The 18137-nt window shown below is 38.1% G+C and overlaps 2 long non-coding RNA genes across 2 annotated transcripts; both read left to right on the top strand.

Annotated features, from left to right (window-relative positions):
- The first annotated feature begins 1625 nt into the window (after nt 1-1625).
- On the top strand, nt 1626-3478 carry LOC131160668 (uncharacterized). The gene is made up of 3 exons (XR_009138123.1): nt 1626-1715; nt 2149-2211; nt 3347-3478. It is a non-coding gene; the product is annotated as an uncharacterized LOC131160668 (long non-coding RNA).
- A 5659-nt stretch (nt 3479-9137) lies between these two features.
- LOC131160667 (uncharacterized) lies at nt 9138-11101 on the top strand. The gene is made up of 3 exons (XR_009138122.1): nt 9138-9311; nt 9742-9804; nt 10940-11101. It is a non-coding gene; the product is annotated as an uncharacterized LOC131160667 (long non-coding RNA).
- The last annotated feature ends 7036 nt before the right edge of the window (nt 11102-18137 follow it).

The following is an 18137-nucleotide window of genomic DNA, read 5'->3' as shown; positions in this document are numbered from 1 at the left end:
CCATGATCCTAATTACCCTTCTCCATGAGCCCTTCACCATGTAAACCTTCATCGCTGGCCTTCTTCCTCTAATGGAACCCCAGCAATGCACTCGTGATATCCTTCAACTCTGGGGTTTCTTTCCCCCAAGTCAGCATTGTAACCAGATTCTCGTATGTAGGTGACATAGGTAGGGAATTTAACAACATCAACACCTTGTCCTCCTCCTCGAACATCACATCAACTCACCCTAGATCACTAATGATCTAATTAAATGTGTTGATATTCTAAGCCAAGTCTGAACCCTTCGCTATCTTAAGCCAATAAAGCTTTTGCTTAAGATACACTTTGTTCGTAAGTGACTTGGATATGTACCGGTGCTCTAGTTTTAGTCAAACCATTGCTGACAAGTCCTCATCCATGACATGATACAATGCATCATCAGTCAAACATAACCTGATAATGGAAACAACTTTCGCTTCTAGCTCCTTCCAACTTGCGTCGTCCATGTTTTACGGCTTCTTTTCGTATAGACCCTTCATCATCCCTTGCAGCACCAGCAAGTCCTTCACCCTCCTCTTCCACAACCCACAGTTCCTCGTTCCATTCGAACTTACCAATCTCAAACTTTGCAAAAGAAGTCCCAGCCATTGAGAACCAATAGCTCTGATACCAATTGTTGTGTAAACACGTCAATAGTCACCTGGGTCTAATACCGATTGTTGTTCTCAACAATTAGCCTTTAGAAACCAATTTTCGGCACCAATGTGTACAATGGAAGATCTCACACAAATTCTCTTGAAACAATCAATGGAATAAACAAGCAAGCACTCGATGGTGATTTATAAGAACCTAACAACCACTCAATAATGATAATTAATGAAAGAAACAATCAAAACACAAGAATTTACGTGGTTTAGCAATTTGCCTATGTCCACGGGAGTAGCAACTATTTTCACTATCAATGAAGCTTACACCAAGCTTTGAAACTTACTTTAAGTTTAATCCCTTCCAGGGTTACATAATAATGTTTGTATAACAATCTAATTCGTACAGAAGACCTATAGTTGATTTAAAACACTTTTGTAGCAATCCTTCAGAGGAAATCTGTAAAAACCCCAAAAAGAGATATAAAATATTAGTGGATTGATTTCAAAAAAAAAAAAAAAAAAAAAAAAAATAATTAAAAATAATAATAATTAGTAATTAATTAATTAATTAAACGAATTAAAAAAAAAAGAAAAAAGAAAAAAAAAATATTTAATTAATTAATCGAATTTAAAAGAAAAAGAAAAAGAAAAAAAAATTAATTAATTAAAATTAATTTTTATTTTTTTTAATAAAATATATTATTATTATTATTATTATTAATTAAATATATTTATTATTATTATTATTATTATTATTATTATTATTATTATTATTATTATTATTATTATTATTATCATTCCTGAAGCTAGAAGCTTCAGGAATGCATTTGGTTGGCAGGTCCCCCCCCCCCTTTCTTCCTATCTTCTTCTTCTTCTTTCTTTATTTTCTTTTCTTTTCTTTTCATTTAACTTGCAGCTCTGCAAGTTTTCTATCTCTCCTCACGTTCTCTCTCCCTCACTCCTCGATTTCGTGACGGATTTTCGCCCGATTGAAAATCCGAAAATACCACTAGACTCCATTCGTTGCTACCGTCATTTCTACCGGAGTGGATCGGTGGTAGGAGCGGCGTAGGCATATTCCCTGGGGTAAGCCATTTCCCCCTTTTTCTTTAATTTCTTGCAAAATATAAGCCCAATTGACGAACGGACACCACCACGAGAATCTAGGGATGATTCTCTACAAGTCTAGTGGGACGGAATTCTCGTGGGGGTGTCGGGCCAAAACTCCAAATTTGGGGTGCGGCGATTATTAAGGGGCTTATTTTTAATTAATTAGCCTTAATTTAAAAATGCTAAAATATTAAGCATCTGAGACTGAGATAGGATTTCTGAAATTTAGGGCTCGGGTGAGCGCCGTGGGTATAATTTTGGGACTCGCAAGCAAAATTTAAAAAATTAAGTAGGGATATTAAATAATAGTTTAAATATTAATTTGAGGTATTTGGAGCCTAAGGAAGGCTAGATGAGTATTATTTTGGAGAAATAGATTAATAAATCTGGGGAAAAATGTAAATTGCAGGAATTAGATTTCGGGCGCCAAGGGCGTGAAATTTTGGGTCCTAAGGAATTTCTCAATAGTCAGGTAAGAGAATAAACTAAAGCAGTAATTTTTCATACAAATTATTATTGATTATGAGTAAATTTATTTTCAGAAAAGCATATGTTATATTGTGTATTACGCATGAAATGTACGATTGGGAAAATACTGCTATGATGATTAAAATGTATATGTATGTATGAGATGTAAATAATTCACGTTTTTAGAATATGAAGTATGACTTTTAACAGCATATGTGTGGCATGAATATTATTTTATGTGAAATGTATTATGATGTGAAAGATTTTACGAACCAAGCATGATTTCAGGCATTTATGAAAATATGAGTTATGTTGTGATGGTTTTGACGATTGTGTGATAAATGAGGTATTTTCAGTATATATATACCTGAAACAATTTTGGCGCGAGGCCATATATTTATGTTATCGGTACGAGGCCGTATTTATGTTTTTGGCGCGAGGCCATATATTTATGTTATCGGCACGAGGCCATATTTATGTTATCGGCACGAGGCCGTATTTATGTTATTGGCGCGAGGCCACGTATTTATATTTTCGGCACGAGGCCGTATCTATGTTTTCGGCACGAGGCCATAATGATGTTACGTATGATCATGTATTATATGTTTTCACAACCAGGATGTTAGTTTAGTTCAGACCAGGAGCTCGGTACCGTAGTTATGGGTTCATTTTGGCACGAGGCCTTATTAGTGCTACCGTCCCACGAGGGGATGGGAGATGGATAGTCGATGTAGCTTTCAGTAGAGTGTGGACGTCCACCTGGCAGTCCGGACCAGGGTGTGGCGGGCTCATCGTACTTACAGACATATTTGATTCGGCAGTGGTCGGCCAGCCATTGTCGGGTCCCGCCTTCGGGCTGCACAACCCGTCATGGGGGGTAATACATGACACCAGCTAGCTAGTCATCCTGGGTTTGTTTTCAGTACTACAGTTATAACAGATGATTTTATGTATGATATGATTTGTTAACAGATGTGAAAATATATGTTTACCCAGTATGATATGATTATGTTTATAGAATTATGAAATGTACTATATACGTACAAATGCATTAAATATTCATGTTGCCACACAGCTGTATTTAGTTTATTTTCCCTTACTGAGAAGTGTCTCACCCCCAAACTTAATTAATTTTTCAGGAGCTCCTGAGAGACTGGCGGGTCAGGGCCGCCGTTGAGCTAGTGAGATTACCCTGTGAGAAGGGTAAGATTTTGTAATAGTGTCAGAGTTATTTTGTGTTTGACCCTAGAGATATTTGGATGTTTGTGAGGATGTATAGAATGCTCTGGTATTATGTTTTATGATTGGATGTTTGAGATTTTATGTTTACTGCTGCTAGGTTTTCCGCTGTGTTTGACAGGTGTCCCCGCTACCCACGGGTTCGGTTTGACCATTTTTATTTATTATGTGATATTTTATGTTAAGAAATTGAGGGACGTTACATTTGGTATCAGAGCCTAGGATACTAGGTTCTGTAGACTCTAGAGTGCAGCAGTATTAATACCAGAGTATAGGATAAGGGAACTTGAGGTTTGGTTTTGTAGTCTAGATGCAGGACTTCCGTGGTGGTTTGTATGATTTTCCTGGGGTGACGATTTCAGGAAATTCATTGTAAACTATCGTCGGGTTGGGTATCTAGATTTCAGGATTGAACCTTGAATTAAGATCAAAAGTGACGAGTTAATTAGGAAAATATACCATATGAGCTGAGTGATATGTATAGAGAATAAGGTTTTGAGTTAAGTTATTTCTTCTTTTAGGATGGACCACAGTAGAAATAGTGCCCACGCCAGTGGGAGTGAGGGTGTTGGACCCTCAGGCGCTGCGGGTAGTAATTCAGATGCAGTCTTACGCAGCGTAGCACAGCAGGTTATGGCAGAAATTGCCAGGAGTTCGAGAGAACAGGGTGGTCCGTCTGTAGGCCACGGTTGTACGATTGAGAAGTTCATAAAGATGAATCCTCCAGCTTTCTCAGGAGGAACGGACCCCGCAGTTGCTGAGAATTGGGTGCAGGAGATGGAGAAAATATTTGCAGTACTGCAGTGTTCAGAGGAGCAGAAGGTGCTGTTTGCCACCTACAAACTGACTGGAGAGGCCGAGAGGTGGTGGTTAGCGATGAGAGTATTAGAGCAGCAGAGGACTATACCTGTAGAGATGACTTGGGAGCGATTTAGAGAGATATTCTTCAACAGGTATTTTCCAGCCTCTTCCAGGGAGGCTAAGATTACGGAGTTCCTGAATCTGAAGCAGGGACAGCTATCAGTACAGTAGTACGCGGCGAGGTTCATCGAGCTATCTCGCTTAGCCCCGTACATTATTCTAGATGAGACGAAGAAGGTACGACAGTTTGAAAGAGGCTTGAGGAGAGAAATTTACAAGCAGGTATCGATATTGAAGTTGCAGGACTTCACCGAGTTGGTTGACCGAGCCACTATAGCAGAGATTGGTGAGCGATTGGAGGCTGAGGAGCAGAGGCAGAAGAAGAGATCCATACCTTCTGATTTCCAGTAGGGAGCTGACCGTGCTGCGTGGAAGAAAGGTGGCTATTATAGGGACCGGAGACAGAGGACAGGGAATCGCGGTTTCCAGGGTGCACAGCCATCTCCCGCTTGCCCTTCTTGCGGGAAGAGACACTTGGGAGAGTGTCGTGCTGGGCGAGGTGCCTGCTACAGGTGCGGGGAGCCAGGACATATGATGAGGGAGTGTCCGACACAGATTGGTATTATTCCTAGACCTGCACGAGGAGGTTACCAGGCACCACGAGGAGGCCAGCAGAGGAATACGGCCCCAGCCAGAGTTTTTGCTTTGACACCGGGCGACGCTGAGGCGGCAGGAGATGTGGTGACAGGTACTGTTTCAATACTGTCATTTAAAGCTACTGTTTTGTTTGATTCTGGGGCGACGCATTCATTTATCGCCTGGGATTATGTTAAATTGTGTGGGTTTGAGCCTCAGCAGTTAGAAATTAGTTTGTCTGTTGCTACGCCAACTGGGACCGTAGGGGTGTGTAGGAAGGTACTCAGGGACTGTCCAGTGGATATTCTAGGGACGTATTTGTTAGCTGATCTGGTGATTTTAGACATGCATGGGTTTGAGGTAATCTTGGGCATGGATTGGCTAGCTGCCCACTATGCTAGCATTGATTGCCATCAGAGAGTGGTAGTGTTTAGACCTCCAGAGGGACAGGAATACAGATTCGTGGGATCACGTGTGCGCACCCCACCTCAGTTATTATCTGCTATTCAGGCGTGTAGATTGCTATCAGAAGGTTGTCACAGATATTTAGCCTATGTGAAGGCTGTATCAGAAGGGGAATTGAGGGTGGAGGATATCCCAGTGGTGAGAGATTTTCCTGATGTATTTCCAGAGGATTTACTGGGACTACCTTCTGATCGTGAGGTAGAGTTCGTTATTGATCTGGTTCCGGGGACAGCACCGATTTCGAAGGCGCCGTATAGAATGGCACCGGCAGAGCTGAAAGAATTGAAAGAGCAGTTGCAGGAGCTGTTAGATAAGGGGTTCATTCGGCCCAGTGTGTCACCCTGGGGAGCACCAGTTTTGTTTGTGAGGAAGAAGGATGGCTCGATGAGATTATGCATCGACTATCGAGAAATCAATAAAGTAACTATCAAGAATAAATACCCGCCCCCGCGTATTGATGATTTGTTTGACCAGTTACAGGGGACACAGATCTTTTCGAAGATAGATTTACGCTCCGGGTATCATCAGGTGAAAGTCAGGGCGGAAGATGTTCTGAAGACGGCATTTAGAACACGGTATGGTCACTATGAATTTCTAGTTATGCCGTTTGGGTTGACGAATGCTCCTGCGGTGTTTATGGATCTTATGAACAGGGTTTTTCACCAGAACTTGGATCGGTTTGTGGTAGTATTTATTGATGATATATTGGTGTATTCGAAGAGTTCAGAGGAGCATGAGGAGCATCTGAGTATAGTGTTGCAGGTATTGCGAGAGAAGAAGCTATATGCGAAGCTCAAGAAGTGTGAGTTTTGGCTGGAACAGGTTACCTTCCTTGGACATGTTATATCCAAGGGTGGTATTTCTGTTGATCCGAGTAAAATTGAGGCGGTGGTTGATTGGGTACAACCAAAGAACGTGCATGAGATCAGGAGTTTCCTGGGATTGGCTGGGTACTATCGCAGGTTTGTTGAGGGCTTTTCTCGATTGTCGGGCCCATTGACCAGATTGACCAGGAAAGGAGCAAAGTTTGAGTGGTCTGATGAATGTGAGCAGAGCTTCCAAGAGTTGAAGCAGCGACTCATCACTGCGCCTGTGTTGACGATTCCTTCAGGAGAAGAGGGGTTCGTAATTTACAGCGATGCGTCCCATAAGGGGCTCGGATGCGTGTTGATGCAGCAGGGGAGAGTGATAGCCTATGCCTCACGACAGTTAAAAGAATATGAGAAGAACTACCCTACCCACGATCTGGAGTTGGTGGCGGTTGTTTACGCGTTGAAGATTTGGAGGCACTATCTATATGGGGGTAGGTGTGAGATATTTACTGACCATAAGAGTTTAAAGTATTTCTTCATGCAGAAGGAATTGAATATGAGGTAGAGGAGATGGTTGGAGCTAATAAAGGATTACGACTGCACTATTAGCTACCACCCGGGAAAGGCTAATGTGGTTGCTGATGCTTTGAGTCGGAAATCAGTGGAATCATCTGTATCTGCAGTGGAGATTCAGCATCCGATTCAGATGGATCTGGAGAGGCTCGGTGTGGAGATGGTAGAGGGTGATCACCAGGCGTTCATTGCTGACTTGGTTTTGCAGCCGACTCTACAGGAGAGGATTAAAGCAGCTCAGAGGAATGATGCAGAACTAGTAGAGCTTATGGGAAAGGTACAGGATGGTCAGGAATCAGAGTTCAGCATTTTAGATGATGGAGCCCTGAGGTTCCATACCAGGTTATGTGTTCCTGCCAATCCTGAGATCAAGAAAGTCATTCTGGAGGAAGCACATCGATCCCTATATACTGTACATCCGGGTAGCACTAAAATGTACAGGGATCTCCGAGAGTCCTTCTGGTGGAGCAACATGAAGAAGGAGATAGCTCAGTTTGTGGGTCAGTGTTTGACGTGCCAGCAAGTGAAGGCTGAGCATCAAAGACCGGCGGGATCATTGCAGCCACTCCACATTCCTGAGTGGAAGTGGGAGCATATAGCGATGGATTTCGTCTCAGGATTACCGCCAGCGTTGCATGGACAGGACATTATTTGGGTAGTGGTGGATCGATTGACGAAGACTGCCCACTTTTTGCCGATTAGAGTTAGCTACTCCATGGACAGATTGGCTGAGTTATACATCCAGGAGATAGTTAGACTCCACGGCGTTCCAGTGTCCATAGTTTCAGATAGAGACCCATGGTTTACATCTCGTTTTTGGAAGAGTCTGCAAGGGGCCATGGGTTCTCAGTTGTCGTTCAGCACAGCTTTTCATCCTCAGACAGATGGACAGACAGAGAGGACGATACAGATTTTGGAGGATATGCTGCGAGCATGTGTGCTGGATTTTGGAGGTCGTTGGATGCAGTATTTGCCATTAGTTGACTTTGCATATAACAACAGCTACCAGGCCAGCATTGGGATGGCACCGTATGAGGCACTGTATGGCAGGAGGTGCCGATCCCCGTTGTACTAGGATGAGGTTGGAGAGAGACAGGTATTGGGGCCAGAGTTGATACAGCAGACTCAGGATAAAGTCAGACTCATCAAAGACAGGATTAGGACAGCGCAGAGCCGGTAGAAGAGTTATGCTGATACTCGTCGGCGAGAATTGGAGTTTGATACAGGAGATCACGTGTTCCTGAAGGTGGCACCGCTGAAGGGTGTTATGAGGTTCGGGAGGAAGGGTAAGCTGAGCCCTAGGTATATTGGACCATTCGAGATTCTTGAGAGAGTGGGTCCAGTTGCCTATCGTTTGGCATTACCACCGCTCCTATCTAGGATCCATGACGTATTCCACGTTTCTATGCTGAGGAAATACGTCCCAGACCCCTCCTATGTGATTAGATATGAAGCACTTGAGTTGGGCGATACGTTAGCTTATGAGGAAGTGCCAGTGCAGATTCTTGACTGGAAGGAACAGGAGTTACGTACGAAGAAGATTCCACTGGTAAAAGTTCTGTGGCGCAACCATGCCATTGAGGAGGCTTCTTGGGAACTAGAGGATCAGATGCGCCAGAGATATCCGCACTTATTCAGTGGAGTTAGAGTTGAGCCAGTTAAGTGAATGGAATATTGTTGTAGTTTTTATTTGTATAGTGTAACATAAGATAGATAAAGTTTTTAGTTTTGAAAGGTTTTGGGAGAATTTTGACTAGTTGTAATCTCCCAGAGCCCTCGTTGTAACCACGGTATTCCTCCGCCATAAGTGAGGGTAATCAATAAAAATAAAAAGTGTTTTCGCTAAGAAAGGGAAATAGGGGAATGGCAAATTTCGAGGACGAAATTTTTATAAGGTGGGGAGAATGTAAAAACCCCAAAAAGAGATATAAAATATTAGTGGATTGATTTAAAAAAAAAAAAAAAAAAAAAAAAAATAATTAAAAATAATAATAATTAGTAATTAATTAATTAATTAAACGAATTAAAAAAAAAGAAAAAAGAAAAAAAAAATATTTAATTAATTAATCGAATTTAAAAGAAAAAGAAAAAGAAAAAAAAATTAATTAATTAAAATTAATTTTTATTTTTTTTAATAAAATATATTATTATTATTATTATTATTAATTAAATATATTTATTATTATTATTATTATTATTATTATTATTATTATTATTATTATTATTATCATTCCTGAAGCTAGAAGCTTCAGGAATGCATTGGTTGGCAGGTCCCCCCCCCCCTTTGTTCCTATCTTCTTCTTCTTCTTTCTTTATTTTCTTTTCTTTTCTTTTCATTTAACTTGCAGCTCTGCAAGTTTTCTATCTCTCCTCACGTTCTCTCTCCCTCACTCCTCGATTTCGTGACGGATTTTCGCCCGATTGAAAATCCGAAAATACCACTAGACTCCATTCGTTGCTACCGTCATTTCTACCGGAGTGGATCGGTGGTAGGAGCGGCGTAGGCATATTCCCTGGGGTAAGCCATTTCCCCCTTTTTCTTTAATTTCTTGCAAAATATAAGCCCAATTGACGAACGGACACCACCACGAGAATCTAGGGATGATTCTCTACAAGTCTAGTGGGACGGAATTCTCGTGGGGGTGTCGGGCCAGAACTCCAAATTTGGGGTGCGGCGATTATTAAGGGGCTTATTTTTAATTAATTAGCCTTAATTTAATGCTAAAATATTAAGCATCTGAAACTGAGATAGGATTTCTGAAATTTAGGGCTCGGGTGAGCGCCACGGGTATAATTTTGGGACCCGCAAGCAAAATTTAAAAAATTAAGTAGGGATATTAAATAATAGTTTAAATATTAATTTGAGGTATTTGGAGCCTAAGGAAGGCTAGATGAGTATTATTTTGGAGAAATAGATTAATAAATCTGGGGAAAAATGTAAATTGCAGGAATTAGATTTCGGGCGCCAAGGGCGTGAAATTTTGGGTCCTAAGGAATTTCTCAATAGTCAGGTAAGGGAATAAACTAAAGCAGTAATTTTTCATACAAATTATTATTGATTATGAGTAAATTTATTTTCAGAAAAGCATATGTTATATTGTGTATTACGCATGAAATGTACGATTGGGAAAATACTGCTATGATGATTAAAATGTATATGTATGTATGAGATGTAAATAATTCACGTTTTTAGAATATGAAGTATGACTTTTAACAGCATATGTGTGGCATGAATATTATTTTATGTGAAATGTATTATGATGTGAAAGATTTTACGAACCAAGCATGATTTCAGGCATTTATGAAAATATGAGTTATGTTGTGATGGTTTTGACGATTGTGTGATAAATGAGGTATTTTCAGTATATATATACCTGAAACAATTTTGGCGCGAGGCCATATATTTATGTTATCGGCACGAGGCCGTATTTATGTTTTTGGCGCGAGGCCATATATTTATGTTATCGGCACGAGACCGTATTTATGTTATCGGCACGAGGCCGTATTTATGTTATTGGCGCGAGGCCACGTATTTATATTTTCGGCACAAGGCCGTATCTATGTTTTCGGCACGAGGCCATAATGATGTTACGTATGATCATGTATTATATGTTTTCACAACCAGGATGTTAGTTTAGTTCAGACCAGGAGCTCGGTACCGTAGCTATGGGTTCATTTTGGCACGAGGCCTTATTAGTGCTACCGTCCCACGAGGGGATGGGAGATGGATAGTCGATGTAGCTTTCAGTAGAGTGTGGACGTCCACCTGGCAGTCCGGACCAGGGTGTGGCGGGCTCATCGTACTTACAGACATATTTGATTCGGCAGTGGTCGGCCAGCCATTGTCGGGTCCCGCCTTCGGGCTGCACAACCCGTCATGGGGGGTAATACATGACACCAGCTAGCTAGTCATCTTGGGTTTGTTTTCAGTACTACAGTTATAACAGATGATTTTATGTATGATATGATTTGTTAACAGATGTGAAAATATATGTTTACCCAGTACGATATGATTATGTTTATAGAATTATGAAATGTACTATATACGTACAAATGCATTAAATATTCATGTTGCCACACAGCTGTATTTAGTTTATTTTCCCTTACTGAGAAGTGTCTCACCCCCAAACTTAATTAATTTTTCAGGAGCTCCTGAGAGACTGGCGGGTCAGGGCCGCCGTTGAGCTAGTGAGATTACCCTGTGAGAAGGGTAAGATTTTGTAATAGTGTCAGAGTTATTTTGTGTTTGACCCTAGAGATATTTGGATGTTTGTGAGGATGTATAGAATGCTCTGGTATTATGTTTTATGATTGGATGTTTGAGATTTTATGTTTACTGCTACTAGGTTTTCCGCTGTGTTTGACAGGTGTCCCCGCTACCCACGGGTTCGGGTTGACTATTTTTATTTATTATGTGATATTTTATGTTAAGAAATTGAGGGACGTTACAAAATCCCTCCGATTATCCCAATCTATTGATCTCAGATTCGAAAATCCATGACATCCGTGAGCGAAACCGTCAACAGTTTAGGCCAAACCGTTGACGGTTTGAAGCCCAAAAGATTGTCTTCGTAGCAATGCCTAAAACCGTCTACAGTTACCCCCAAATCGTCGACAGTTTACCCTCCATGGCTGTAACCTGCATCTCTTTCTTGATCATCGCTTCACAGTGCTTTCTCTCGATACATACGTTTTACTCAAAATATAAGTCAAGTTATATTTTCTTAATATTAGAAATTTTGACTAGAGTTCAAATGCAACTGAGAACAAATATATAATTGTTTTATCTTACAAGTAGTAATAATGTCCTTTTCCATTATGTTTTAACATTGAATTTGCATATGAAATGACAACTATATTTCTTATGTTCATCTCTTTTTTCTTACATTAATGCTACTCACATAGTCTATGCATTTGTCGAGTGGAGTTGTTGACATTTTCTCGCTTTCATGTATTGAATTTGGGCTCAAAAATCCCATCCTGCAAATAATTCTGATCATTACATTATTATTTCCTTCTTTCCAAGCTATGTCACCAAATATGGACGTCTAACTTTGTTCTTTAACACTTGGCATGCCTGCACCAAAAGTCGTTCCCTGGAAGATTTAAGTAAAAGTTGAGCTCTTCGAATCGTGTTATGCTCATCCAAATCTTATTTTCAAATAATTATTTTATCTTTCCATTGCAGTGCACGAATTATAAATTGCAAATGCCACATATCAAATATTTCGGAGTATTCTTTCAATTGAAAGATGAATCGTTATTTGCAAGAATTCATGTATATATGTTGCCATTTGGTTGCGTCGATATTGTAATGGAGACTCGAGCCAATTAAACCTAATCAGGTTTCAGCACTATATGATTAATATATTCTAATAAATGTCCATCTAATACATTTACTCATCTCAATTTTTTGCATTCAAGCCAACAATATTTTCTTTGATTCGCAATACATTTTTCACTATCTTTCACTAAAAAGTTTTAGTCCTTTTGAGTCAAAATCACCTTTTCATATTTATTTATGTTTTCGCCACTATCCTTCCCAATGATCCCTTGTTTTCCCTTTAATCTAAAAATAAATAAATAAATAAATATTATGGTAAATTTCCAATCTTGCTAAAATCTTAAACCCAAACATCTTTTGTCCATATTTGCAAATAAAGAAATCATCATTTTGGACCTTCTTCATACCCATGATCTTGGTCTATATCACTCCTTAAATTTAAAATTTTATCTCGTAATCTAAGGCTCTGCGGAACTCAAAAAATATTAAGAAAAATATATATATATATATATATATATATATATATATATTAACGAATCCATATTTTCATATTTAGTTATTTAAAAAAGTGAGAATATATATATACTAAATTCATTAACAAAATTTTGATTTTACACGTCATTAATATTTAGTTTTTCTTAATTTTTATTCGTATTAAAATAGACTTTCATTTTTTATAATATTTAATAGAGAATGAAAATGTAAGAGAAAATGAGTTTCTTCCTTATTTTGCGTTTCTTTCCTTTTCCAAAGTAAAATCCTTGATCGGACCTAAGGATTCGTGGATTATTCTAGATATTTAGAATCTATTCAAATTCAATGTGAAATAATTATTTTTAATTTTTAAAAATAATTATAAAAATTTAAATATACTTTTTGACATTCAATATCTGTATCAAAAAAGTAGAAAATAAAGAGTTTGTGGCAGTGTAAAATAGTTTTTTTTTTGTTTTTTTTTCAAAATAATAAAAAAACAAGAAACCTATTTTTCTATTTTTAAAAAATTATATAATTAAGATAGGAGTATTTGGAATCATGAATTTTGAAATTTTGATTTAAATTTGTGTGGATTGGCAAGTATATAGAATTCTTTGATCCAAGATTGTGTTTTTAAAATCATGGCATTTTTCATTTCATAGCATTCTCCTCTTATAGTATCCGAACTTACAAAATCTTCCTTAGATGCGAGATGACTATTGTAATAATCTTCGCACTAGTTAATTTTGCCAAGAGAGCTCTATTAACAATTTATTTTGTATAAAACCTATTGAAAATCCCTGTAAATCCTTCTCCATTAACCCACAGGATCCTCCTTGATTGTAGGAGATGTCACACAAATCTATTTTGATTTTGCTCCTTGATTGTAGGAGGTGTTACACAAAATCCTCCTTCGTTGATCCATGGGATCCTCCTTGATTGTAGGAGATGTTACATAAATATGTTTTGATTATTTCCTTTATTATAGCTATGTAATCAAATTGTATAATTGAACAATATTATAAATAGAAATACTCACCCACGTAAAAGTGTGTGGTGATTTGCAAATCCTTTCATGGTATTAGAGCCCTCACAGGTTCAACATCCCACCGATCCCCATGGCTGTCAATTCTTCCAACTCTTTCCTTTCCTTCAACACCATGATTCATATGGTGACCATTAAACTCTCTTCCTCCAACTATCTTCTTTGGCACAATCAGTTTATTTCGCTTCTTGAATGTCAGGGACTTCTTGGCTATCACTACAAAAAAAAAAAAAAAAAAGGCTTTTAGTGACAGTTTCAAACCGTCATTAATAATAGAAAGTCGTCACTAATACTTATTAGTGATGGCTTAGTGACGCTTACAAAGTGGTGACTATAACGGCAGTCTCAACTGACTATTAGTGTCGATTTTCAAAATCATCACTAATAATGGAGTATTTGTGACGATCTTCCTCCGTCACTAAAATAATAAGCCTGTCACAATAACAGACACAACTTTTGGGCAGAAAAACGTCACTAAAGACACTATTAATGACGGATTTTAAAACTATCACTAAAGACACACTAATAGTGACGGTTCAATAAACTGTCACTAAAAAACACTATTAGTGACGGTTTCAGACCCGTCACTAATAGTTAATATTTGTCAATTTTTAGTGACGATTATAAAATCATCATGAAAGACAAACTATTAGTGATTTCTAAATTTTTAGTGACAGTCATAAATCGTCAATAAAAGTTGAAAATAATTTAATTTTTTTAAAAAAACCACGCATTAATCCCTGTGAGAACATTGTAATTAATTTTTTGCATACATATATTGAACTATAATTAAGGATAAATTCCTAAATTGTTCGGAAAATGAAAATATATACATAAAAATTGTTAGAATGTGTATACATCATATACTAATATATGATGTATTTTGATAACAAAAAAACAAACAAAAAGCTGCATCATCATTATAGTGCTCGCCATTGTCCACATCATCCTATGACAAACTACAAACCATACAAAGTAATAATTATACAAAAAATTAGTATACAATTTTTGAATACGTATGTACTATAAATACAAATGATTTGATAAAAAGAATTATTATACACAGTTAAATAAAAAATTATGCAATTTTAAATAACTAAATTTAATCAATCAGAATTGACCCCACTCGGTTTAGAGAGTATGCTCGACTTAGACACCTAAGTGCTTAAATCAACTACGTTTTTTAGGTTTGCTTCTAAGCGCATAATTTTCAACCGGGGAGGAGCTTTTGGGAACTGTCAGCTTCGGCATGTCCAACTCAACGTCACTGATGTGTCAGGACTTACCCCACTCAGTTTGGACCTCGTATGCCAAACTCGAACACTGGAGTGCTTAAAATCAATTAATTTTGTTAGGTTTGCTTCTAAGTGCGTAATTTTCAATCGAGGAGGAGTTTTTGGGTACCGTTAGCTCTGGAACATCCAACTTAATGTAACGGACATGTCAATACTGACCCCACTTGGTTTGGACCTTGTATGTCCAACTTGTACACCAGAGTGCTTAACATCAACTAAGTTTTTTAGGTTTGCTTCTAAGCTCACAATTTTCAATCGGGGAAGGGTTTTTGGGTACCGTCATCTCTAGCGTGCCTAGCTCAATGTCAAGAATGTGTCGGGACAGACTCCACTCTATTTGGACCTCGTATACTTGACTTGGACACTGAAGTTCTTAAATTAACTAAGTTTGTTAGGTTTGCTTCTATGTGCATAATTTTCAACCGAGGAGGAGTTTTGGGCAGCGTCAGCTCTAGCATGTCCATCTCAACGTGACAAACATGCTGAGACTAACCCCACTCAGTTTGGATCTCACATACCCGGCTTGGAAACCACAGTATTTAAATCAACTAAGTTTGCTAGGTTTTCTTTTAAACGCATAATTTTCAATCGGGGAGGGGTTTTTGGGCAGCGTCAGTTCCGTCACGTCCAGATCAATGTCACGGATGTATTAGGACTAACCCCACTCAATTTTGACCTTGTATGCCTAACTTGGATACCGGAGTGCTTAAAATTAACTAGGTTTTCTAGGTTTGCTTCTAAGTGCCTAATTTTAAGTCGGGGATGATATTTTAGGGACCATCAGCTTCGACACATCTAGCTTAATGTCACGAATGTGTTGGGACTGATCTCACTTGGTTTGGACCTCGTATGCCCAACTTGGACACGAGAGGATAAGCATTAAGAATAGTCCTCAAATCATTTATCCTAAGAACAAGCATTTAATTTGGTATTCCTTGGTTTGTTTATGTGTGTGTGTGTGTGAGAGAGAGAGAGAGAGAGAGAGAGAGAGAGAGAGAGAGAGAGAGAGAGAGAGAGAGAGAGAGAGAGAGAGGGTGGGGGTTGGCTTGGAGAGAGGTATGGTTGCCTAGACATGAAGATTGGGGGGGGGGGGGGGGGGGGGGAGGCTTGGCTAGAGAAAAATAAGAGAGAATGGAGAAGGAGAAAAGAGAATAAGAGGTTCGGCCATCAAGGGAAAAAGGCACACCAAGTAAAGAGTTAATCCCACTTAACAAAAGGTAGTATTTTTCTTTTCTTTTAGTATTTTGTTTTTTAAATCTCTTTCTTCTTTATCATTAAGGTTTATGGTTTGTTTGTTTCCAACTTGTGCTGTTAGGTTTTTGAAGCATAAGGGGGTGGCTGCATGGCAGCTAGGGTTTTGGCCATAAAAGGTCATAAGGGCAGTAGCAGTTAGGGTTGTGCACTAGCATCTTAGCAGCAGCAAAAGAAAAAGAGAGAGAGAGAGAGAGAGAGAGAGAGAGAGAGAGAGAGAGAGAGAGAGAGAGAGAGAGAGAGAGAGAGAGAGGAGAGAGAGATAAAGAGTAAGTTTTTAGGGGTGTCTAGTCTTGAAGACTGCAGTAAGAAGGCTGGTAAGGTTTGTTTTAGGATATTTTAGGGGCTACAAATAACTGCACCAGCAACAGCAACAGCAAGTGGCAGCAATGGAGGTTGTTAGGGGTTTTAGGCTGTGTTTTATTTTTATTTTTTATTCTTTTGGGCTTTTTGGAGAATGCACAAGCTGCGAATAGTTGTAGCACTCACACATAACAACACACTATGTTTCTCTCTCTCTCTCTCTCTCTCTACATACACACTTAAGGCATATATATACTAATATTTAAGTACACATATTAACATAAATACACATATATCATATATACATACACTTATATATTTATGTTTATTTATTTTGAATCACACTCCTTCACACAAACATCTACACGCACACATGTGTATTTAACACACACATACTTATTGACATTTATGATGTATTCCCAAGATGGGGGGTGAAGGGGATATTTTTAAAATCCTAGGTCAAATATGTCCTATTTAAAACCACAACTAGTATTACGCAACCTAGGGTCTTTCTAAACATATTACACTTTCAATTCCCTCACATAACCAAGTATGCAAATATTTAAAAACAAAATATCATTCACAACAAATCAAATATTAGCATACAAGTGCAAAAAATAAATAACGTAGGGAGAGAGAAAGCAAACACAATATTTTTATCAAGATTCAGACAATCCTGCCTACGTCCTTACCTTGGGCAGACCACTCACGGATTCCACTACCTTACCCACTTAACCGGACGGAGCAACGCCATTTATAATTTTCTTTATAGAGAGGAGTCTCCCTAGCTCACTTGATTGGGCGAAGCCAAACCATTTCTCCTTATAGTGTGGACTCTCCCTAGCTCACTTACCAAGTGGAGCAAAACCGGTTCTCCTTACAGGGCAGAGTCTCCCTAACTCACTTAGCGAGTGGAGCCAAACCGGTTGATAGATAAAAAAAACTGCGTACAAGTAAGTGCTTCTTTAGATAAGCAAATATATACAAATTGAAGTTCTATATGCACTCTCAAATGATATGAAATAAAGTTCAAGAGAGTATGGGTATTTTTTTCAAAATAATTTTTACGATCTTTGAATAATATGTATATGATAAACACTTCAAAGATTCAATCCCAATAAATATTTCTCTAAAAATATTTATCAATAAAAAAGTGAGAGAACCTAGGGTTTGGTAAAAATCACAGCAAGAAGCTTTTCAAGCAAGGTATATAACAATATATATACGCTTAAAGCCTTCTTGAATAAATTACAAAATTTCTCTAAAAATTTAATTTCAAAATGAAAGATAGGAGAAATTTTTCTTTGAAATATATCCTAAAAATATAAAGTCTTCCAAGCAATATATATAAGACTTGATATATGCTTGATATATGCTCAAGACTTTTTTAAGAACTTGTTTAAAAAGTATTTCTCCAAAAATAATTTCAAATGAAGAATGTAGGAGAAACTAGATCTTCTCTCTCAAAATATTTTGAAAATAAAGAGTAGAAGAGAATATGATCTTTGATGATAAAAGTTGAAGCCCAAAATAAATATATCTTCAACAACCCTCAAGAGCAATAATTTTGCAAATGAAGGAAGTGAATAATCAAAGCTCTCTTTCAAATAAATATATTTCAAAGGAATGAGTGAAAGAGAGTAGATGCATGCAAAAATAAGAGAAATAAAGCTCAATTATTTTTAGAGA

Source organism: Malania oleifera, chromosome 7, assembly GCF_029873635.1.
Source record: "Malania oleifera isolate guangnan ecotype guangnan chromosome 7, ASM2987363v1, whole genome shotgun sequence".
Lineage (NCBI taxonomy): Eukaryota > Viridiplantae > Streptophyta > Magnoliopsida > Santalales > Ximeniaceae > Malania > Malania oleifera.
This window is presented reverse-complemented; position numbering and strand designations above follow the sequence as displayed.